This window comes from Oryzias latipes, chromosome 8 (genome assembly GCF_053564925.1).
Source record: "Oryzias latipes strain Hd-rR chromosome 8, Olatipes_Hd-rR_3.1".
Taxonomy (NCBI): domain Eukaryota; kingdom Metazoa; phylum Chordata; class Actinopteri; order Beloniformes; family Adrianichthyidae; genus Oryzias; species Oryzias latipes.
In genome coordinates this window covers 28,734,323-28,758,702 of record NC_136244.1, presented here as the reverse complement: position 1 = coordinate 28,758,702, position 24,380 = coordinate 28,734,323, and the positions used below count along the sequence as shown (strand labels likewise).

Genomic DNA, 24,380 nt, shown 5'->3' with positions numbered 1-24,380 from the left:
TAACCCTAACCCTAACCCTAACCCTAACCCTAACCCTAACCCTAACCCTAACCCTAACCCTAACCCTAACCCTAACCCTAACCCTAACCCTAACCCTAACCCTAACCCTAACCCTAACCCTAACCCTAACCCTAACCCTAACCCTAACCCTAACCCTAACCCTAACCCTAACCCTAACCCTAACCCTAACCCTAACCCTAACCCTAACCCTAACCCTAACCCTAACCCTAACCCTAACCCTAACCCTAACCCTAACCCTAACCCTAACCCTAACCCTAACCCTAACCCTAACCCTAACCCTAACCCTAACCCTAACCCTAACCCTAACCCTAACCCTAACCCTAACCCTAACCCTAACCCTAACCCTAACCCTAACCCTAACCCTAACCCTAACCCTAACCCTAACCCTAACCCTAACCCTAACCCTAACCCTAACCCTAACCCTAACCCTAACCCTAACCCTAACCCTAACCCTAACCCTAACCCTAACCCTAACCCTAACCCTAACCCTAACCCTAACCCTAACCCTAACCCTAACCCTAACCCTAACCCTAACCCTAACCCTAACCCTAACCCTAACCCTAACCCTAACCCTAACCCTAACCCTAACCCTAACCCTAACCCTAACCCTAACCCTAACCCTAACCCTAACCCTAACCCTAACCCTAACCCTAACCCTAACCCTAACCCTAACCCTAACCCTAACCCTAACCCTAACCCTAACCCTAACCCTAACCCTAACCCTAACCCTAACCCTAACCCTAACCCTAACCCTAACCCTAACCCTAACCCTAACCCTAACCCTAACCCTAACCCTAACCCTAACCCTAACCCTAACCCTAACCCTAACCCTAACCCTAACCCTAACCCTAACCCTAACCCTAACCCTAACCCTAACCCTAACCCTAACCCTAACCCTAACCCTAACCCTAACCCTAACCCTAACCCTAACCCTAACCCTAACCCTAACCCTAACCCTAACCCTAACCCTAACCCTAACCCTAACCCTAACCCTAACCCTAACCCTAACCCTAACCCTAACCCTAACCCTAACCCTAACCCTAACCCTAACCCTAACCCTAACCCTAACCCTAACCCTAACCCTAACCCTAACCCTAACCCTAACCCTAACCCTAACCCTAACCCTAACCCTAACCCTAACCCTAACCCTAACCCTAACCCTAACCCTAACCCTAACCCTAACCCTAACCCTAACCCTAACCCTAACCCTAACCCTAACCCTAACCCTAACCCTAACCCTAACCCTAACCCTAACCCTAACCCTAACCCTAACCCTAACCCTAACCCTAACCCTAACCCTAACCCTAACCCTAACCCTAACCCTAACCCTAACCCTAACCCTAACCCTAACCCTAACCCTAACCCTAACCCTAACCCTAACCCTAACCCTAACCCTAACCCTAACCCTAACCCTAACCCTAACCCTAACCCTAACCCTAACCCTAACCCTAACCCTAACCCTAACCCTAACCCTAACCCTAACCCTAACCCTAACCCTAACCCTAACCCTAACCCTAACCCTAACCCTAACCCTAACCCTAACCCTAACCCTAACCCTAACCCTAACCCTAACCCTAACCCTAACCCTAACCCTAACCCTAACCCTAACCCTAACCCTAACCCTAACCCTAACCCTAACCCTAACCCTAACCCTAACCCTAACCCTAACCCTAACCCTAACCCTAACCCTAACCCTAACCCTAACCCTAACCCTAACCCTAACCCTAACCCTAACCCTAACCCTAACCCTAACCCTAACCCTAACCCTAACCCTAACCCTAACCCTAACCCTAACCCTAACCCTAACCCTAACCCTAACCCTAACCCTAACCCTAACCCTAACCCTAACCCTAACCCTAACCCTAACCCTAACCCTAACCCTAACCCTAACCCTAACCCTAACCCTAACCCTAACCCTAACCCTAACCCTAACCCTAACCCTAACCCTAACCCTAACCCTAACCCTAACCCTAACCCTAACCCTAACCCTAACCCTAACCCTAACCCTAACCCTAACCCTAACCCTAACCCTAACCCTAACCCTAACCCTAACCCTAACCCTAACCCTAACCCTAACCCTAACCCTAACCCTAACCCTAACCCTAACCCTAACCCTAACCCTAACCCTAACCCTAACCCTAACCCTAACCCTAACCCTAACCCTAACCCTAACCCTAACCCTAACCCTAACCCTAACCCTAACCCTAACCCTAACCCTAACCCTAACCCTAACCCTAACCCTAACCCTAACCCTAACCCTAACCCTAACCCTAACCCTAACCCTAACCCTAACCCTAACCCTAACCCTAACCCTAACCCTAACCCTAACCCTAACCCTAACCCTAACCCTAACCCTAACCCTAACCCTAACCCTAACCCTAACCCTAACCCTAACCCTAACCCTAACCCTAACCCTAACCCTAACCCTAACCCTAACCCTAACCCTAACCCTAACCCTAACCCTAACCCTAACCCTAACCCTAACCCTAACCCTAACCCTAACCCTAACCCTAACCCTAACCCTAACCCTAACCCTAACCCTAACCCTAACCCTAACCCTAACCCTAACCCTAACCCTAACCCTAACCCTAACCCTAACCCTAACCCTAACCCTAACCCTAACCCTAACCCTAACCCTAACCCTAACCCTAACCCTAACCCTAACCCTAACCCTAACCCTAACCCTAACCCTAACCCTAACCCTAACCCTAACCCTAACCCTAACCCTAACCCTAACCCTAACCCTAACCCTAACCCTAACCCTAACCCTAACCCTAACCCTAACCCTAACCCTAACCCTAACCCTAACCCTAACCCTAACCCTAACCCTAACCCTAACCCTAACCCTAACCCTAACCCTAACCCTAACCCTAACCCTAACCCTAACCCTAACCCTAACCCTAACCCTAACCCTAACCCTAACCCTAACCCTAACCCTAACCCTAACCCTAACCCTAACCCTAACCCTAACCCTAACCCTAACCCTAACCCTAACCCTAACCCTAACCCTAACCCTAACCCTAACCCTAACCCTAACCCTAACCCTAACCCTAACCCTAACCCTAACCCTAACCCTAACCCTAACCCTAACCCTAACCCTAACCCTAACCCTAACCCTAACCCTAACCCTAACCCTAACCCTAACCCTAACCCTAACCCTAACCCTAACCCTAACCCTAACCCTAACCCTAACCCTAACCCTAACCCTAACCCTAACCCTAACCCTAACCCTAACCCTAACCCTAACCCTAACCCTAACCCTAACCCTAACCCTAACCCTAACCCTAACCCTAACCCTAACCCTAACCCTAACCCTAACCCTAACCCTAACCCTAACCCTAACCCTAACCCTAACCCTAACCCTAACCCTAACCCTAACCCTAACCCTAACCCTAACCCTAACCCTAACCCTAACCCTAACCCTAACCCTAACCCTAACCCTAACCCTAACCCTAACCCTAACCCCTAACCCTAACCCTAACCCTAACCCTAACCCTAACCCTAACCCTAACCCTAACCCTAACCCTAACCCTAACCCTAACCCTAACCCTAACCCTAACCCTAACCCTAACCCTAACCCTAACCCTAACCCTAACCCTAACCCTAACCCTAACCCTAACCCTAACCCTAACCCTAACCCTAACCCTAACCCTAACCCTAACCCTAACCCTAACCCTAACCCTAACCCTAACCCTAACCCTAACCCTAACCCTAACCCTAACCCTAACCCTAACCCTAACCCTAACCCTAACCCTAACCCTAACCCTAACCCTAACCCTAACCCTAACCCTAACCCTAACCCTAACCCTAACCCTAACCCTAACCCTAACCCTAACCCTAACCCTAACCCTAACCCTAACCCTAACCCTAACCCTAACCCTAACCCTAACCCTAACCCTAACCCTAACCCTAACCCTAACCCTAACCCTAACCCTAACCCTAACCCTAACCCTAACCCTAACCCTAACCCTAACCCTAACCCTAACCCTAACCCTAACCCTAACCCTAACCCTAACCCTAACCCTAACCCTAACCCTAACCCTAACCCTAACCCTAACCCTAACCCTAACCCTAACCCTAACCCTAACCCTAACCCTAACCCTAACCCTAACCCTAACCCTAACCCTAACCCTAACCCTAACCCTAACCCTAACCCTAACCCTAACCCTAACCCTAACCCTAACCCTAACCCTAACCCTAACCCTAACCCTAACCCTAACCCTAACCCTAACCCTAACCCTAACCCTAACCCTAACCCTAACCCTAACCCTAACCCTAACCCTAACCCTAACCCTAACCCTAACCCTAACCCTAACCCTAACCCTAACCCTAACCCTAACCCTAACCCTAACCCTAACCCTAACCCTAACCCTAACCCTAACCCTAACCCTAACCCTAACCCTAACCCTAACCCTAACCCTAACCCTAACCCTAACCCTAACCCTAACCCTAACCCTAACCCTAACCCTAACCCTAACCCTAACCCTAACCCTAACCCTAACCCTAACCCTAACCCTAACCCTAACCCTAACCCTAACCCTAACCCTAACCCTAACCCTAACCCTAACCCTAACCCTAACCCTAACCCTAACCCTAACCCTAACCCTAACCCTAACCCTAACCCTAACCCTAACCCTAACCCTAACCCTAACCCTAACCCTAACCCTAACCCTAACCCTAACCCTAACCCTAACCCTAACCCTAACCCTAACCCTAACCCTAACCCTAACCCTAACCCTAACCCTAACCCTAACCCTAACCCTAACCCTAACCCTAACCCTAACCCTAACCCTAACCCTAACCCTAACCCTAACCCTAACCCTAACCCTAACCCTAACCCTAACCCTAACCCTAACCCTAACCCTAACCCTAACCCTAACCCTAACCCTAACCCTAACCCTAACCCTAACCCTAACCCTAACCCTAACCCTAACCCTAACCCTAACCCTAACCCTAACCCTAACCCTAACCCTAACCCTAACCCTAACCCTAACCCTAACCCTAACCCTAACCCTAACCCTAACCCTAACCCTAACCCTAACCCTAACCCCTAACCCTAACCCTAACCCTAACCCTAACCCTAACCCTAACCCTAACCCTAACCCTAACCCTAACCCTAACCCTAACCCTAACCCTAACCCTAACCCTAACCCTAACCCTAACCCTAACCCTAACCCTAACCCTAACCCTAACCCTAACCCTAACCCTAACCCTAACCCTAACCCTAACCCTAACCCTAACCCTAACCCTAACCCTAACCCTAACCCTAACCCTAACCCTAACCCTAACCCTAACCCTAACCCTAACCCTAACCCTAACCCTAACCCTAACCCTAACCCTAACCCTAACCCTAACCCTAACCCTAACCCTAACCCTAACCCTAACCCTAACCCTAACCCTAACCCTAACCCTAACCCTAACCCTAACCCTAACCCTAACCCTAACCCTAACCCTAACCCTAACCCTAACCCTAACCCTAACCCTAACCCTAACCCTAACCCTAACCCTAACCCTAACCCTAACCCTAACCCTAACCCTAACCCTAACCCTAACCCTAACCCTAACCCTAACCCTAACCCTAACCCTAACCCTAACCCTAACCCTAACCCTAACCCTAACCCTAACCCTAACCCTAACCCTAACCCTAACCCTAACCCTAACCCTAACCCTAACCCTAACCCTAACCCTAACCCTAACCCTAACCCTAACCCTAACCCTAACCCTAACCCTAACCCTAACCCTAACCCTAACCCTAACCCTAACCCTAACCCTAACCCTAACCCTAACCCTAACCCTAACCCTAACCCTAACCCTAACCCTAACCCTAACCCTAACCCTAACCCTAACCCTAACCCTAACCCTAACCCTAACCCTAACCCTAACCCTAACCCTAACCCTAACCCTAACCCTAACCCTAACCCTAACCCTAACCCTAACCCTAACCCTAACCCTAACCCTAACCCTAACCCTAACCCTAACCCTAACCCTAACCCTAACCCTAACCCTAACCCTAACCCTAACCCTAACCCTAACCCTAACCCTAACCCTAACCCTAACCCTAACCCTAACCCTAACCCTAACCCTAACCCTAACCCTAACCCTAACCCTAACCCTAACCCTAACCCTAACCCTAACCCTAACCCTAACCCTAACCCTAACCCTAACCCTAACCCTAACCCTAACCCTAACCCTAACCCTAACCCTAACCCTAACCCTAACCCTAACCCTAACCCTAACCCTAACCCTAACCCTAACCCTAACCCTAACCCTAACCCTAACCCTAACCCTAACCCTAACCCTAACCCTAACCCTAACCCTAACCCTAACCCCTAACCCTAACCCCTAACCCTAACCCTAACCCTAACCCTAACCCTAACCCTAACCCTAACCCTAACCCTAACCCTAACCCTAAACCCTAACCCTAACCCTAACCCTAACCCTAACCCTAACCCTAACCCTAACCCTAACCCTAACCCTAACCCTAACCCTAACCCCTAACCCTAACCCTAACCCTAACCCTAACCCTAACCCTACCCTAACCCTAACCCTAACCCTAACCCTAACCCTAACCCTAACCCTAACCCTAACCCTAACCCTAACCCTAACCCTAACCCTAACCCTAACCCTAACCCTAACCCTAACCCTAACCCTAACCCTAACCCTAACCCTAACCCTAACCCTAACCCCTAACCCTAACCCCTAACCCTAACCCTAACCCTAACCCCTAACCCTAACCCTAACCCTAACCCTAACCCCTAACCCCTAACCCTAACCCTAACCCTAACCCTAACCCTAACCCTAACCCTAACCCTAACCCTAACCCTAACCCTAACCCTAACCCTACCCTAACCCTAACCCTAACCCTAACCCTAACCCTAACCCTAACCCTAACCCCTAACCCTAACCCTAACCCTAACCCTAACCCTAACCCTAACCCTAACCCTAACCCTAACCCTAACCCCTAACCCTAACCCTAACCCTAACCCTAACCCTAACCCTAACCCTAACCCTAACCCTAACCCTAACCCTAACCCCTAACCCTAACCCTAACCCTAACCCTAACCCTAACCCTAACCCTAACCCTAACCCTAACCCTAACCCTAACCCCTAACCCTAACCCTAACCCTAACCCTAACCCTAACCCTAACCCTAACCCTAACCCTAACCCTAACCCTAACCCTACCCTAACCCTAACCCTAACCCTAACCCTAACCCTAACCCTAACCCTAACCCTAACCCTAACCCTAACCCTAACCCCTAACCCCTAACCCTAACCCTAACCCTAACCCTAACCCTAACCCTAACCCTAACCCTAACCCTAACCCCTAACCCTAACCCTAACCCTAACCCTAACCCTAACCCTAACCCTAACCCTAACCCTAACCCTAATTTGTGATTTCTGATCCCTAACCAGGTGAATAATTGCCCTAACCCTAACCGTGTGTATTTTTTTGCCCTAACCCTAACCGTGTGTGTATTTTTTGCCCTAACCCTAAGCGTCTGTATGTTTTGCCCTAACCCTACTTACCTGCAGCGCTTACCAGACCGACCTCTTCATGAGCGGGATATTCCTGAAACAAAAATAAAACATAATTCAAGGGAGATGAAGGTGGAGCCATGGTGGGGACAGAGAAGGCCAGTGCATCAGGAACTCCATGCTCACAGCATTGGAGTTCTTATTTTTCTTAATCCTAACCAGCCAGAGCCCTCTGCTTCTTCACTAGGTTCTTCCTCTTCTCCTCAGATCCTCCAACTCCATTCAGAAGGACATGCTGTAAAAACGCACCCACTTCAATTTGAAAAAAATGATTGTATATACTGTTTTATGTTCTTATTAAGGTCTGATGGTCAACAGAACTTTTTACTGAGGTGAACTTCACCAATAACTGCAATTCTTTATAAGTTTAAGTCTGTTACCCAGAAAATTGGTCACTAAAATTCATACAAATGTATATTGTACAGGAAATACATTTTAATTAAGATGGTTTGAGAATAATTTGTTTCATTTGTTATATATTTTCATGTTCTACAGTTCAAATAAGCTTAAATTTATTGTTTTATGTGAAATTTTAAAATTACGAGTGCCATTGAATGCAACCCTCCGAGTTTGTAAAATTCCAACACTCCACCGGCCCAGCGAAGGGGACATTCTGCCCGGAGACAAGGAACGATTGGTCACAGAGGACCCCAGGTGCATCATGGTTGTTGATCCGCCCTGAACGTCCATTTTACTCTGAACTCCAGGCGGAGCAGATCAAACTTGGAGCACAGCTGCATTTGACAGGTTTTTCAAACTCTGTATACATTTATTCAAAGCCTTTTGCCTGATGAAGACTGTTCTTTGTTCGAAACGTTGCAACTTCGGCTTGTATATATATATCTTTTTTACTTGAACGCTCCAGTAATAAACCGGAATTCGTCGGTGAAAGCACGCCTCGACCTCCATTTTGTTTTTGAATGAGCATAGCAGCTAAGTCTGAAAGGGTGATTTGAGCCATTATGCCACCGAGGCCTCATGAAAACGACTGGATTCTGGTCCAATCCAGGAGAGGCAGCAGGAGAGGCCGTGTTTTCGAGCGAGACAGGAGCACGTTTTTACGTCATCCAGATGGGAGCCCTCGACGCTCCTATGCTGAGGCCGTCAGAGAGGACCCGCAGCTGAGGGGGCCCAGCTTTTTTGAAGCACAGCACATCCGACACCCCAGCACACCGCCAGCATCTGATCACTGGCGCTTTTACCCTGACGGTGAGGTGAAGCTGCGTGCTCACAGACCCCGACGCAGCACCAGACCTGCAAACCAACATGGTGGCCACTGGATCACAACACGGGGAGATGCAACTGGAGCACCCCCACACAGAGTGCAGTCAGATGACCCGGACTTCACCCAGAAGGTGCGTGTCATCAATAGACTAATCAAAGCGGTGCATCACTCCATTAATGTGTCTAAAGAAGATTACCCTCCAACCTTAAACAAAATAAGCCAATATTTAACTACAATAGTCAAACCTGCTTCCCCCAGCTCACAAACGCAGACTCTAATACAGGGGAATGCAAAAAACTGGGCCTTTACTACCATCCTGATTCTCAGAGAACATTATCAGAACAATATTGACATGGAGCTGAACAGACTTTCCCAGTTTTCCACAGAAGATTGGAGAGGACCTTTTGAGATCGCCACATGCTGGGCCAAGAGACACCTGGGCACGCGATTAAAGCAGGAAACCCTGGACCGGTGCCAGAGAATGCTCACCACCAGGTTAAGAGTACCGGCCCCCCCCTCTCCTCCTGCCTCTGTTTCAGAACTCACAGATGAACCAGAGGAGGATTTAAGCTTGGAGCTGTCTCCATCACCTTCACCAGCAGTCCAGCCCCAAACCACAAGACCACAGAGCCCAGCAGGAGCACACAAACGTGCCCCCAAGAAGAGCAAGAGGAAAAGCACAGAGTGGGACTGGTCACCCCTGCTCGAATTCACACAGATGGGAGACACAGGGTGTTCATCCCCTGCATCATCATCATCTCCTCCTCCTCATCATCATTCTCCGATGACTCCTCCACCAACACGAAGGAAGATCATCCCTGCAGCAAAACCATTTTCCATCCCAGAGCTGCAGCCAGCAGATGCTCAGCGTGCATCCCAGGAGCAAAACATAGAAGCTCCTCACCCCACCCCAGCGGGACATGCAGCACTCTCTGCAGCAGCTGTGCAGGTATGCACCCCAACACGACATGCCACCACTCCACGCAAATTCACAGACTGGCATCTCCACATACACCAGGAGACGGTCATTGTGGGAGATTCTAATGTCGGCAGACTTCCACCATTCAAGGCTGACAACACCCAGGTGGACAGCTTCCCCCTAGCTACATGGCACCACGCTGAGTTCCTGCTAAAGAACGCCACCTGCCATACTCAGCCAAAGACCATCCTTTTGTCCTTTGGCATCCATCAGAGGACACATAAGGACAAAGACATCCCAGTGATTGAGATGTTTCAAACATTTGAAGTGGCAGAAAGATTATTCCCCGAAGCCAACATTATTATTCCCATGATTAGTTACTCACGTCGCCTGCCACCAAAAGAAAAAGCAGTCCTGGATCATCTGAATGAACACATCGGAGAACTGTGTAACCACATTTGCCTTTCAGATGACCCAGTTGAGACAGACCAGGACAATGTGAACTGGACAGCAGATACAGCCATGAAGATGCTGAAATACTGGAGTCCTAGGTTTCTTCCTCTTGGTCCGACAGAGGGAGTGGATGAGTAATCCAATCAGGTCCCTCTCTCGTTCTGTTTTTATCCAGCAGAGGGTGGTAAAGAGCAACCTAGTCTAAAAGTTTAATTTTGAAGTGTCATTTCTTTTGGGCTTTATTATGGTTTTCTGACTTTGATTACAATTATCCCCAATCAGGTAGCTCTAATCCCAATCATTGGATTATATTTTCTAACCCTAATTTGTGATTTCTGATCCCTAACCAGGTGAATAATTGCCCTAACCCCTAACCGTGTGTATTTTTTTGCCCTAACCCTAACCGTGTGTGTATTTTTTGCCCTAACCCTAAGCGTCTGTATGTTTTGCCCTAACCCTACTTACCTGCAGCGCTTACCAGACCGACCTCTTCATGAGCGGGATATTCCTGAAACAAAAATAAAACATAATTCAAGGGAGATGAAGGTGGAGCCATGGTGGGGACAGAGAAGGCCAGTGCATCAGGAACTCCATGCTCACAGCATTGGAGTTCTTATTTTTCTTAATCCTAACCAGCCAGAGCCCTCTGCTTCTTCACTAGGTTCTTCCTCTTCTCCTCAGATCCTCCAACTCCATTCAGAAGGACATGCTGTAAAAACGCACCCACTTCAATTTGAAAAAAATGATTGTATATACTGTTTTATGTTCTTATTAAGGTCTGATGGTCAACAGAACTTTTTACTGAGGTGAACTTCACCAATAACTGCAATTCTTTATAAGTTTAAGTCTGTTACCCAGAAAATTGGTCACTAAAATTCATACAAATGTATATTGTACAGGAAATACATTTTAATTAAGATGGTTTGAGAATAATTTGTTTCATTTGTTATATATTTTCATGTTCTACAGTTCAAATAAGCTTAAATTTATTGTTTTATGTGAAATTTTAAAATTACGAGTGCCATTGAATGCAACCCTCCGAGTTTGTAAAATTCCAACACTCCACCGGCCCAGCGAAGGGGACATTCTGCCCGGAGACAAGGAACGATTGGTCACAGAGGACCCCAGGTGCATCATGGTTGTTGATCCGCCCTGAACGTCCATTTTACTCTGAACTCCAGGCGGAGCAGATCAAACTTGGAGCACAGCTGCATTTGACAGGTTTTTCAAACTCTGTATACATTTATTCAAAGCCTTTTGCCTGATGAAGACTGTTCTTTGTTCGAAACGTTGCAACTTCGGCTTGTATATATATATCTTTTTTACTTGAACGCTCCAGTAATAAACCGGAATTCGTCGGTGAAAGCACGCCTCGACCTCCATTTTGTTTTTGAATGAGCATAGCAGCTAAGTCTGAAAGGGTGATTTGAGCCATTATGCCACCGAGGCCTCATGAAAACGACTGGATTCTGGTCCAATCCAGGAGAGGCAGCAGGAGAGGCCGTGTTTTCGAGCGAGACAGGAGCACGTTTTTACGTCATCCAGATGGGAGCCCTCGACGCTCCTATGCTGAGGCCGTCAGAGAGGACCCGCAGCTGAGGGGGCCCAGCTTTTTTGAAGCACAGCACATCCGACGCCCCAGCACACCGCCAGCATCTGATCACTGGCGCTTTTACCCTGACGGTGAGGTGAAGCTGCGTGCTCACAGACCCCGACGCAGCACCAGACCTGCAAACCAACATGGTGGCCACTGGATCACAACACGGGGAGATGCAACTGGAGCACCCCCACACAGAGTGCAGTCAGATGACCCGGACTTCACCCAGAAGGTGCGTGTCATCAATAGACTAATCAAAGCGGTGCATCACTCCATTAATGTGTCTAAAGAAGATTACCCTCCAACCTTAAACAAAATAAGCCAATATTTAACTACAATAGTCAAACCTGCTTCCCCCAGCTCACAAACGCAGACTCTAATACAGGGGAATGCAAAAAACTGGGCCTTTACTACCATCCTGATTCTCAGAGAACATTATCAGAACAATATTGACATGGAGCTGAACAGACTTTCCCAGTTTTCCACAGAAGATTGGAGAGGACCTTTTGAGATCGCCACATGCTGGGCCAAGAGACACCTGGGCACGCGATTAAAGCAGGAAACCCTGGACCGGTGCCAGAGAATGCTCACCACCAGGTTAAGAGTACCGGCCCCCCCCTCTCCTCCTGCCTCTGTTTCAGAACTCACAGATGAACCAGAGGAGGATTTAAGCTTGGAGCTGTCTCCATCACCTTCACCAGCAGTCCAGCCCCAAACCACAAGACCACAGAGCCCAGCAGGAGCACACAAACGTGCCCCCAAGAAGAGCAAGAGGAAAAGCACAGAGTGGGACTGGTCACCCCTGCTCGAATTCACACAGATGGGAGACACAGGGTGTTCATCCCCTGCATCATCATCATCTCCTCCTCCTCATCATCATTCTCCGATGACTCCTCCACCAACACGAAGGAAGATCATCCCTGCAGCAAAACCATTTTCCATCCCAGAGCTGCAGCCAGCAGATGCTCAGCGTGCATCCCAGGAGCAAAACATAGAAGCTCCTCACCCCACCCCAGCGGGACATGCAGCACTCTCTGCAGCAGCTGTGCAGGTATGCACCCCAACACGACATGCCACCACTCCACGCAAATTCACAGACTGGCATCTCCACATACACCAGGAGACGGTCATTGTGGGAGATTCTAATGTCGGCAGACTTCCACCATTCAAGGCTGACAACACCCAGGTGGACAGCTTCCCCCTAGCTACATGGCACCACGCTGAGTTCCTGCTAAAGAACGCCACCTGCCATACTCAGCCAAAGACCATCCTTTTGTCCTTTGGCATCCATCAGAGGACACATAAGGACAAAGACATCCCAGTGATTGAGATGTTTCAAACATTTGAAGTGGCAGAAAGATTATTCCCCGAAGCCAACATTATTATTCCCATGATTAGTTACTCACGTCGCCTGCCACCAAAAGAAAAAGCAGTCCTGGATCATCTGAATGAACACATCGGAGAACTGTGTAACCACATTTGCCTTTCAGATGACCCAGTTGAGACAGACCAGGACAATGTGAACTGGACAGCAGATACAGCCATGAAGATGCTGAAATACTGGAGTCCTAGGTTTCTTCCTCTTGGTCCGACAGAGGGAGTGGATGAGTAATCCAATCAGGTCCCTCTCTCGTTCTGTTTTTATCCAGCAGAGGGTGGTAAAGAGCAACCTAGTCTAAAAGTTTAATTTTGAAGTGTCATTTCTTTTGGGCTTTATTATGGTTTTCTGACTTTGATTACAATTATCCCCAATCAGGTAGCTCTAATCCCAATCATTGGATTATATTTTCTAACCCTAATTTGTGATTTCTGATCCCTAACCAGGTGAATAATTGCCCTAACCCTAACCGTGTGTATTTTTTTGCCCTAACCCTAACCGTGTGTGTATTTTTTGCCCTAACCCTAAGCGTCTGTATGTTTTGCCCTAACCCTACTTACCTGCAGCGCTTACCAGACCGACCTCTTCATGAGCGGGATATTCCTGAAACAAAAATAAAACATAATTCAAGGGAGATGAAGGTGGAGCCATGGTGGGGACAGAGAAGGCCAGTGCATCAGGAACTCCATGCTCACAGCATTGGAGTTCTTATTTTTCTTAATCCTAACCAGCCAGAGCCCTCTGCTTCTTCACTAGGTTCTTCCTCTTCTCCTCAGATCCTCCAACTCCATTCAGAAGGACATGCTGTAAAAACGCACCCACTTCAATTTGAAAAAAATGATTGTATATACTGTTTTATGTTCTTATTAAGGTCTGATGGTCAACAGAACTTTTTACTGAGGTGAACTTCACCAATAACTGCAATTCTTTATAAGTTTAAGTCTGTTACCCAGAAAATTGGTCACTAAAATTCATACAAATGTATATTGTACAGGAAATACATTTTAATTAAGATGGTTTGAGAATAATTTGTTTCATTTGTTATATATTTTCATGTTCTACAGTTCAAATAAGCTTAAATTTATTGTTTTATGTGAAATTTTAAAATTACGAGTGCCATTGAATGCAACCCTCCGAGTTTGTAAAATTCCAACACTCCACCGGCCCAGCGAAGGGGACATTCTGCCCGGAGACAAGGAACGATTGGTCACAGAGGACCCCAGGTGCATCATGGTTGTTGATCCGCCCTGAACGTCCATTTTACTCTGAACTCCAGGCGGAGCAGATCAAACTTGGAGCACAGCTGCATTTGACAGGTTTTTCAAACTCTGTATACATTTATTCAAAGCCTTTTGCCTGATGAAGACTGTTCTTTGTTCGAAACGTTGCAACTTCGGCTTGTATATATATATCTTTTTTACTTGAACGCTCCAGTAATAAACCGGAATTCGTCGGTGAAAGCACGCCTCGACCTCCATTTTGTTTTTGAATGAGCATAGCAGCTAAGTCTGAAAGGGTGATTTGAGCCATTATGCCACCGAGGCCTCATGAAAACGACTGGATTCTGGTCCAATCCAGGAGAGGCAGCAGGAGAGGCCGTGTTTTCGAGCGAGACAGGAGCACGTTTTTACGTCATCCAGATGGGAGCCCTCGACGCTCCTATGCTGAGGCCGTCAGAGAGGACCCGCAGCTGAGGGGGCCCAGCTTTTTTGAAGCACAGCACATCCGACGCCCCAGCACACCGCCAGCATCTGATCACTGGCGCTTTTACCCTGACGGTGAGGTGAAGCTGCGTGCTCACAGACCCCGACGCAGCACCAGACCTGCAAACCAACATGGTGGCCACTGGATCACAACACGGGGAGATGCAACTGGAGCACCCCCACACAGAGTGCAGTCAGATGACCCGGACTTCACCCAGAAGGTGCGTGTCATCAATAGACTAATCAAAGCGGTGCATCACTCCATTAATGTGTCTAAAGAAGATTACCCTCCAACCTTAAACAAAATAAGCCAATATTTAACTACAATAGTCAAACCTGCTTCCCCCAGCTCACAAACGCAGACTCTAATACAGGGGAATGCAAAAAACTGGGCCTTTACTACCATCCTGATTCTCAGAGAACATTATCAGAACAATATTGACATGGAGCTGAACAGACTTTCCCAGTTTTCCACAGAAGATTGGAGAGGACCTTTTGAGATCGCCACATGCTGGGCCAAGAGACACCTGGGCACGCGATTAAAGCAGGAAACCCTGGACCGGTGCCAGAGAATGCTCACCACCAGGTTAAGAGTACCGGCCCCCCCCTCTCCTCCTGCCTCTGTTTCAGAACTCACAGATGAACCAGAGGAGGATTTAAGCTTGGAGCTGTCTCCATCACCTTCACCAGCAGTCCAGCCCCAAACCACAAGACCACAGAGCCCAGCAGGAGCACACAAACGTGCCCCCAAGAAGAGCAAGAGGAAAAGCACAGAGTGGGACTGGTCACCCCTGCTCGAATTCACACAGATGGGAGACACAGGGTGTTCATCCCCTGCATCATCATCATCTCCTCCTCCTCATCATCATTCTCCGATGACTCCTCCACCAACACGAAGGAAGATCATCCCTGCAGCAAAACCATTTTCCATCCCAGAGCTGCAGCCAGCAGATGCTCAGCGTGCATCCCAGGAGCAAAACATAGAAGCTCCTCACCCCACCCCAGCGGGACATGCAGCACTCTCTGCAGCAGCTGTGCAGGTATGCACCCCAACACGACATGCCACCACTCCACGCAAATTCACAGACTGGCATCTCCACATACACCAGGAGACGGTCATTGTGGGAGATTCTAATGTCGGCAGACTTCCACCATTCAAGGCTGACAACACCCAGGTGGACAGCTTCCCCCTAGCTACATGGCACCACGCTGAGTTCCTGCTAAAGAACGCCACCTGCCATACTCAGCCAAAGACCATCCTTTTGTCCTTTGGCATCCATCAGAGGACACATAAGGACAAAGACATCCCAGTGATTGAGATGTTTCAAACATTTGAAGTGGCAGAAAGATTATTCCCCGAAGCCAACATTATTATTCCCATGATTAGTTACTCACGTCGCCTGCCACCAAAAGAAAAAGCAGTCCTGGATCATCTGAATGAACACATCGGAGAACTGTGTAACCACATTTGCCTTTCAGATGACCCAGTTGAGACAGACCAGGACAATGTGAACTGGACAGCAGATACAGCCATGAAGATGCTGAAATACTGGAGTCCTAGGTTTCTTCCTCTTGGTCCGACAGAGGGAGTGGATGAGTAATCCAATCAGGTCCCTCTCTCGTTCTGTTTTTATCCAGCAGAGGGTGGTAAAGAGCAACCTAGTCTAAAAGTTTAATTTTGAAGTGTCATTTCTTTTGGGCTTTATTATGGTTTTCTGACTTTGATTACAATTATCCCCAATCAGGTAGCTCTAATCCCAATCATTGGATTATATTTTCTAACCCTAATTTGTGATTTCTGATCCCTAACCAGGTGAATAATTGCCCTAACCCTAACCGTGTGTATTTTTTTGCCCTAACCCTAACCGTGTGTGTATTTTTTGCCCTAACCCTAAGCGTCTGTATGTTTTGCCCTAACCCTACTTACCTGCAGCGCTTACCAGACCGACCTCTTCATGAGCGGGATATTCCTGAAACAAAAATAAAACATAATTCAAGGGAGATGAAGGTGGAGCCATGGTGGGGACAGAGAAGGCCAGTGCATCAGGAACTCCATGCTCACAGCATTGGAGTTCTTATTTTTCTTAATCCTAACCAGCCAGAGCCCTCTGCTTCTTCACTAGGTTCTTCCTCTTCTCCTCAGATCCTCCAACTCCATTCAGAAGGACATGCTGTAAAAACGCACCCACTTCAATTTGAAAAAAATGATTGTATATACTGTTTTATGTTCTTATTAAGGTCTGATGGTCAACAGAACTTTTTACTGAGGTGAACTTCACCAATAACTGCAATTCTTTATAAGTTTAAGTCTGTTACCCAGAAAATTGGTCACTAAAATTCATACAAATGTATATTGTACAGGAAATACATTTTAATTAAGATGGTTTGAGAATAATTTGTTTCATTTGTTATATATTTTCATGTTCTACAGTTCAAATAAGCTTAAATTTATTGTTTTATGTGAAATTTTAAAATTACGAGTGCCATTGAATGCAACCCTCCGAGTTTGTAAAATTCCAACACTCCACCGGCCCAGCGAAGGGGACATTCTGCCCGGAGACAAGGAACGATTGGTCACAGAGGACCCCAGGTGCATCATGGTTGTTGATCCGCCCTGAACGTCCATTTTACTCTGAACTCCAGGCGGAGCAGATCAAACTTGGAGCACAGCTGCATTTGACAGGTTTTTCAAACTCTGTATACATTTATTCAAAGCCTTTTGCCTGATGAAGACTGTTCTTTGTTCGAAACGTTGCAACTTCGGCTTGTATATATATATCTTTTTTACTTGAACGCTCCAGTAATAAACCGGAATTCGTCGGTGAAAGCACGCCTCGACCTCCATTTTGTTTTTGAATGAGCATAGCAGCTAAGTCTGAAAGGGTGATTTGAGCCATTATGCCACCGAGGCCTCATGAAAACGACTGGATTCTGGTCCAATCCAGGAGAGGCAGCAGGAGAGGCCGTGTTTTCGAGCGAGACAGGAGCACGTTTTTACGTCATCCAGATGGGAGCCCTCGACGCTCCTATGCTGAGGCCGTCAGAGAGGACCCGCAGCTGAGGGGGCCCAGCTTTTTTGAAGCACAGCACATCCGACGCCCCAGCACACCGCCAGCATCTGATCACTGGCGCTTTTACCCTGACGGTGAGGTGAAGCTGCGTGCTCACAGACCCCGACGCAGCACCAGACCTGCAAACCAACATGGTGGCCACTGGATCACAACACGGGGAGATGCAACTGGAGCACCCCCACACAGAGTGCAGTCAGATGACCCGGACTTCACCCAGAAGGTGCGTGTCATCAATAGACTAATCAAAGCGGTGCATCACTCCATTAATGTGTCTAAAGAAGATTACCCTCCAACCTTAAACAAAATAAGCCAATATTTAACTACAATAGTCAAACCTGCTTCCCCCAGCTCACAAACGCAGACTCTAATACAGGGGAATGCAAAAAACTGGGCCTTTACTACCATCCTGATTCTCAGAGAACATTATCAGAACAATATTGACATGGAGCTGAACAGACTTTCCCAGTTTTCCACAGAAGATTGGAGAGGACCTTTTGAGATCGCCACATGCTGGGCCAAGAGACACCTGGGCACGCGATTAAAGCAGGAAACCCTGGACCGGTGCCAGAGAATGCTCACCACCAGGTTAAGAGTACCGGCCCCCCCCTCTCCTCCTGCCTCTGTTTCAGAACTCACAGATGAACCAGAGGAGGATTTAAGCTTGGAGCTGTCTCCATCACCTTCACCAGCAGTCCAGCCCCAAACCACAAGACCACAGAGCCCAGCAGGAGCACACAAACGTGCCCCCAAGAAGAGCAAGAGGAAAAGCACAGAGTGGGACTGGTCACCCCTGCTCGAATTCACACAGATGGGAGACACAGGGTGTTCATCCCCTGCATCATCATCATCTCCTCCTCCTCATCATCATTCTCCGATGACTCCTCCACCAACACGAAGGAAGATCATCCCTGCAGCAAAACCATTTTCCATCCCAGAGCTGCAGCCAGCAGATGCTCAGCGTGCATCCCAGGAGCAAAACATAGAAGCTCCTCACCCCACCCCAGCGGGACATGCAGCACTCTCTGCAGCAGCTGTGCAGGTATGCACCCCAACACGACATGCCACCACTCCACGCAAATTCACAGACTGGCATCTCCACATACACCAGGAGACGGTCATTGTGGGAGATTCTAATGTCGGCAGACTTCCACCATTCAAGGCTGACAACACCCAGGTGGACAGCTTCCCCCTAGCTACATGGCACCACGCTGAGTTCCTGCTAAAGAACGCCACCTGCCATACTCAGCCAAAGACCATCCTTTTGTCCTTTGGCATCCATCAGAGGACACATAAGGACAAAGACATCCCAGTGATTGAGATGTTTCAAACATTTGAAGTGGCAGAAAGATTATTCCCCGAAGCCAACATTATTATTCCCATGATTAGTTACTCACGTCGCCTGCCACCAAAAGAAAAAGCAGTCCTGGATCATCTGAATGAACACATCGGAGAACTGTGTAACCACATTTGCCTTTCAGATGACCCAGTTGAGACAGACCAGGACAATGTGAACTGGACAGCAGATACAGCCATGAAGATGCTGAAATACTGGAGTCCTAGGTTTCTTCCTCTTGGTCCGACAGAGGGAGTGGATGAGTAATCCAATCAGGTCCCTCTCTCGTTCTGTTTTTATCCAGCAGAGGGTGGTAAAGAGCAACCTAGTCTAAAAGTTTAATTTTGAAGTGTCATTTCTTTTGGGCTTTATTATGGTTTTCTGACTTTGATTACAATTATCCCCAATCAGGTAGCTCTAATCCCAATCATTGGATTATATTTTCTAACCCTAATTTGTGATTTCTGATCCCTAACCAGGTGAATAATTGCCCTAACCCTAACCGTGTGTATTTTTTTGCCCTAACCCTAACCGTGTGTGTATTTTTTGCCCTAACCCTAAGCGTCTGTATGTTTTGCCCTAACCCTACTTACCTGCAGCGCTTACCAGACCGACCTCTTCATGAGCGGGATATTCCTGAAACAAAAATAAAACATAATTCAAGGGAGATGAAGGTGGAGCCATGGTGGGGACAGAGAAGGCCAGTGCATCAGGAACTCCATGCTCACAGCATTGGAGTTCTTATTTTTCTTAATCCTAACCAGCCAGAGCCCTCTGCTTCTTCACTAGGTTCTTCCTCTTCTCCTCAGATCCTCCAACTCCATTCAGAAGGACATGCTGTAAAAACGCACCCACTTCAATTTGAAAAAAATGATTGTATATACTGTTTTATGTTCTTATTAAGGTCTGATGGTCAACAGAACTTTTTACTGAGGTGAACTTCACCAATAACTGCAATTCTTTATAAGTTTAAGTCTGTTACCCAGAAAATTGGTCACTAAAATTCATACAAATGTATATTGTACAGGAAATACATTTTAATTAAGATGGTTTGAGAATAATTTGTTTCATTTGTTATATATTTTCATGTTCTACAGTTCAAATAAGCTTAAATTTATTGTTTTATGTGAAATTTTAAAATTACGAGTGCCATTGAATGCAACCCTCCGAGTTTGTAAAATTCCAACACTCCACCGGCCCAGCGAAGGGGACATTCTGCCCGGAGACAAGGAACGATTGGTCACAGAGGACCCCAGGTGCATCATGGTTGTTGATCCGCCCTGAACGTCCATTTTACTCTGAACTCCAGGCGGAGCAGATCAAACTTGGAGCACAGCTGCATTTGACAGGTTTTTCAAACTCTGTATACATTTATTCAAAGCCTTTTGCCTGATGAAGACTGTTCTTTGTTCGAAACGTTGCAACTTCGGCTTGTATATATATATCTTTTTTACTTGAACGCTCCAGTAATAAACCGGAATTCGTCGGTGAAAGCACGCCTCGACCTCCATTTTGTTTTTGAATGAGCATAGCAGCTAAGTCTGAAAGGGTGATTTGAGCCATTATGCCACCGAGGCCTCATGAAAACGACTGGATTCTGGTCCAATCCAGGAGAGGCAGCAGGAGAGGCCGTGTTTTCGAGCGAGACAGGAGCACGTTTTTACGTCATCCAGATGGGAGCCCTCGACGCTCCTATGCTGAGGCCGTCAGAGAGGACCCGCAGCTGAGGGGGCCCAGCTTTTTTGAAGCACAGCACATCCGACGCCCCAGCACACCGCCAGCATCTGATCACTGGCGCTTTTACCCTGACGGTGAGGTGAAGCTGCGTGCTCACAGACCCCGACGCAGCACCAGACCTGCAAACCAACATGGTGGCCACTGGATCACAACACGGGGAGATGCAACTGGAGCACCCCCACACAGAGTGCAGTCAGATGACCCGGACTTCACCCAGAAGGTGCGTGTCATCAATAGACTAATCAAAGCGGTGCATCACTCCATTAATGTGTCTAAAGAAGATTACCCTCCAACCTTAAACAAAATAAGCCAATATTTAACTACAATAGTCAAACCTGCTTCCCCCAGCTCACAAACGCAGACTCTAATACAGGGGAATGCAAAAAACTGGGCCTTTACTACCATCCTGATTCTCAGAGAACATTATCAGAACAATATTGACATGGAGCTGAACAGACTTTCCCAGTTTTCCACAGAAGATTGGAGAGGACCTTTTGAGATCGCCACATGCTGGGCCAAGAGACACCTGGGCACGCGATTAAAGCAGGAAACCCTGGACCGGTGCCAGAGAATGCTCACCACCAGGTTAAGAGTACCGGCCCCCCCCTCTCCTCCTGCCTCTGTTTCAGAACTCACAGATGAACCAGAGGAGGATTTAAGCTTGGAGCTGTCTCCATCACCTTCACCAGCAGTCCAGCCCCAAACCACAAGACCACAGAGCCCAGCAGGAGCACACAAACGTGCCCCCAAGAAGAGCAAGAGGAAAAGCACAGAGTGGGACTGGTCACCCCTGCTCGAATTCACACAGATGGGAGACACAGGGTGTTCATCCCCTGCATCATCATCATCTCCTCCTCCTCATCATCATTCTCCGATGACTCCTCCACCAACACGAAGGAAGATCATCCCTGCAGCAAAACCATTTTCCATCCCAGAGCTGCAGCCAGCAGATGCTCAGCGTGCATCCCAGGAGCAAAACATAGAAGCTCCTCACCCCACCCCAGCGGGACATGCAGCACTCTCTGCAGCAGCTGTGCAGGTATGCACCCCAACACGACATGCCACCACTCCACGCAAATTCACAGACTGGCATCTCCACATACACCAGGAGACGGTCATTGTGGGAGATTCTAATGTCGGCAGACTTCCACCATTCAAGGCTGACAACACCCAGGTGGACAGCTTCCCCCTAGCTACATGGCACCACGCTGAGTTCCTGCTAAAGAACGCCACCTGCCATACTCAGCCAAAGACCATCCTTTTGTCCTTTGGCATCCATCAGAGGACACATAAGGACAAAGACATCCCAGTGATTGAGATGTTTCAAACATTTGAAGTGGCAGAAAGATTATTCCCCGAAGCCAACATTATTATTCCCATGATTAGTTACTCACGTCGCCTGCCACCAAAAGAAAAAGCAGTCCTGGATCATCTGAATGAACACATCGGAGAACTGTGTAACCACATTTGCCTTTCAGATGACCCAGTTGAGACAGACCAGGACAATGTGAACTGGACAGCAGATACAGCCATGAAGATGCTGAAATACTGGAGTCCTAGGTTTCTTCCTCTTGGTCCGACAGAGGGAGTGGATGAGTAATCCAATCAGGTCCCTCTCTCGTTCTGTTTTTATCCAGCAGAGGGTGGTAAAGAGCAACCTAGTCTAAAAGTTTAATTTTGAAGTGTCATTTCTTTTGGGCTTTATTATGGTTTTCTGACTTTGATTACAATTATCCCCAATCAGGTAGCTCTAATCCCAATCATTGGATTATATTTTCTAACCCTAATTTGTGATTTCTGATCCCTAACCAGGTGAATAATTGCCCTAACCCTAACCGTGTGTATTTTTTTGCCCTAACCCTAACCGTGTGTGTATTTTTTGCCCTAACCCTAAGCGTCTGTATGTTTTGCCCTAACCCTACTTACCTGCAGCGCTTACCAGACCGACCTCTTCATGAGCGGGATATTCCTGAAACAAAAATAAAACATAATTCAAGGGAGATGAAGGTGGAGCCATGGTGGGGACAGAGAAGGCCAGTGCATCAGGAACTCCATGCTCACAGCATTGGAGTTCTTATTTTTCTTAATCCTAACCAGCCAGAGCCCTCTGCTTCTTCACTAGGTTCTTCCTCTTCTCCTCAGATCCTCCAACTCCATTCAGAAGGACATGCTGTAAAAACGCACCCACTTCAATTTGAAAAAAATGATTGTATATACTGTTTTATGTTCTTATTAAGGTCTGATGGTCAACAGAACTTTTTACTGAGGTGAACTTCACCAATAACTGCAATTCTTTATAAGTTTAAGTCTGTTACCCAGAAAATTGGTCACTAAAATTCATACAAATGTATATTGTACAGGAAATACATTTTAATTAAGATGGTTTGAGAATAATTTGTTTCATTTGTTATATATTTTCATGTTCTACAGTTCAAATAAGCTTAAATTTATTGTTTTATGTGAAATTTTAAAATTACGAGTGCCATTGAATGCAACCCTCCGAGTTTGTAAAATTCCAACACTCCACCGGCCCAGCGAAGGGGACATTCTGCCCGGAGACAAGGAACGATTGGTCACAGAGGACCCCAGGTGCATCATGGTTGTTGATCCGCCCTGAACGTCCATTTTACTCTGAACTCCAGGCGGAGCAGATCAAACTTGGAGCACAGCTGCATTTGACAGGTTTTTCAAACTCTGTATACATTTATTCAAAGCCTTTTGCCTGATGAAGACTGTTCTTTGTTCGAAACGTTGCAACTTCGGCTTGTATATATATATCTTTTTTACTTGAACGCTCCAGTAATAAACCGGAATTCGTCGGTGAAAGCACGCCTCGACCTCCATTTTGTTTTTGAATGAGCATAGCAGCTAAGTCTGAAAGGGTGATTTGAGCCATTATGCCACCGAGGCCTCATGAAAACGACTGGATTCTGGTCCAATCCAGGAGAGGCAGCAGGAGAGGCCGTGTTTTCGAGCGAGACAGGAGCACGTTTTTACGTCATCCAGATGGGAGCCCTCGACGCTCCTATGCTGAGGCCGTCAGAGAGGACCCGCAGCTGAGGGGGCCCAGCTTTTTTGAAGCACAGCACATCCGACGCCCCAGCACACCGCCAGCATCTGATCACTGGCGCTTTTACCCTGACGGTGAGGTGAAGCTGCGTGCTCACAGACCCCGACGCAGCACCAGACCTGCAAACCAACATGGTGGCCACTGGATCACAACACGGGGAGATGCAACTGGAGCACCCCCACACAGAGTGCAGTCAGATGACCCGGACTTCACCCAGAAGGTGCGTGTCATCAATAGACTAATCAAAGCGGTGCATCACTCCATTAATGTGTCTAAAGAAGATTACCCTCCAACCTTAAACAAAATAAGCCAATATTTAACTACAATAGTCAAACC

General features: G+C 47.6%; 1 protein-coding gene across 2 annotated transcripts in view; it reads left to right on the top strand.

The window, feature by feature from the left end:
* The first annotated feature begins 7,450 nt into the window (after window positions 1–7,450).
* Window positions 7,451–24,380, top strand: part of LOC144994175 (uncharacterized) — a 37,124-nt gene continuing 20,194 nt past the window's right edge. Inside the window, exons 1-5 of one of the 2 annotated variants that reach the window (XR_013657605.1) lie at window positions 7,451–11,984; window positions 12,231–15,054; window positions 15,301–18,124; window positions 18,371–21,194; window positions 21,441–24,264. The gene's annotated coding sequence lies outside the window, so the exon portion shown is untranslated. The remainder of the gene's footprint in view (window positions 11,985–12,230; window positions 15,055–15,300; window positions 18,125–18,370; window positions 21,195–21,440; window positions 24,265–24,380) is intronic. The other variant, XR_013657606.1, reaches the window with a different exon arrangement.